Consider the following 1384-nt stretch of genomic DNA (forward strand, 5'->3'; position numbering starts at 1 on the left):
CGGCGCCACGGATCCGATTCCAGCAAGCAAGCAAGCACGCGCGCACCCAGCGAGGCGGCGGAGCGGGATTCGGGGGCGCGGGGGGGAGGGGGAGGGGGAGCGGGAGGGGAGGCTTACCAGGAGACGGGGAGGGAGAGGGCCTCGGAGGAGAGGCGAGCAGCCGGCGGAGGCGTCCGCGACGAGGCCGAGAGAGGGTGGAGGAGCGGAGGAGGGAGGGAGGAGCGGGACTGCGGGAGTCGGTTTCGCTGGCCGGGGAGGGTGGCGCCGGGGCGGGTTTTGGTGGGCTGTGTGAGGAAGTGAGCCCGTGCGTGCCGCCGTATGGTTTGGACCCCTTTGACGGCGCTAGCTCCGGTGACCCATGTCCAACTTGGGGCGAACAATTAATGAGCCAACTTTTCTATAAACAGTATTTTAAGAGTAAATTCTGGTTTTTATCCTCTATTTGGACATTTTTTACACTAATTACCCGTTTTCGTCCGTTTTACTCCATTTAACAAAAGTTTTGGCACATTTTACCCTATTTAATTTTTTTGTGAGCGTTCTGACCCAAATGTTCCAATTGTCAGGTCCAGCTAGCATTGCCACATAGACGGTTTTTTCCTGCCTATTTTTCTCCCTGCTGAACCAGTCCTCGCAACTTCTGCCGGCCGGTACAGCCTGATGGTGGTCGCTCGCATCGTGTCCAACACACAACGCCCGAGTGGCGAGCACCACGCTCGCCTCTACTCGGTTCTCGCTTGCGTTGCTCACCCCCAATCCATTGCATCACATGTCCAGGCTTCCGACTACATGCACCCGTCAGGCTCGCTCCAACCTAGGGTTAGGGATTGTCAGGCAGCGGCGACAATGATGGCGGCAGTGGCGGGTGCTAAGGTCCCGCCCATGCGATTGCATACCTCCTCGAGCAGGGTTGTATGGCCACAACAGGAACCGACGGTTCCGTCAAGCTCGCTGACATCGGCGTAGTCCTCTGAATTTGATATACTTCAAAAACAGATCATGTACGTGACCCCATCAGGCTGTGCTCAGTTGATGGCGGGTCTATGGTGGCGGCTGGTCCGGTAGATCAATGAGGTTGGTGAACAAAGGAGCCCTCTCAGTTGTACTTCCATTCCACATGATTTTGGCCATCCCTATCATAGCAACTAGAAGGTGACGCGCGCTTTGCCGCGCCGTGTTTAGATTCTGGGTTCAACTTCCCTTTTTTCTTCGTGGATTATTATGGTCAGTTGATTCATCATGGCTTCAATTCCATTGCTTGTGTCTTAATTATGTTGAGTTTGGTGGTGTTTCCTCCCGTTGGCTTCGCTCTTGCTTGTTGGAGGAGTATTTAACCAAAAACTACCACAATTCATGGAACCGTGACGAAAAACTACCACTTTAC

The sequence above is a fragment of the Triticum dicoccoides genome, chromosome 3B (genome assembly GCF_002162155.2).
Source record: "Triticum dicoccoides isolate Atlit2015 ecotype Zavitan chromosome 3B, WEW_v2.0, whole genome shotgun sequence".
NCBI lineage: Eukaryota > Viridiplantae > Streptophyta > Magnoliopsida > Poales > Poaceae > Triticum > Triticum dicoccoides.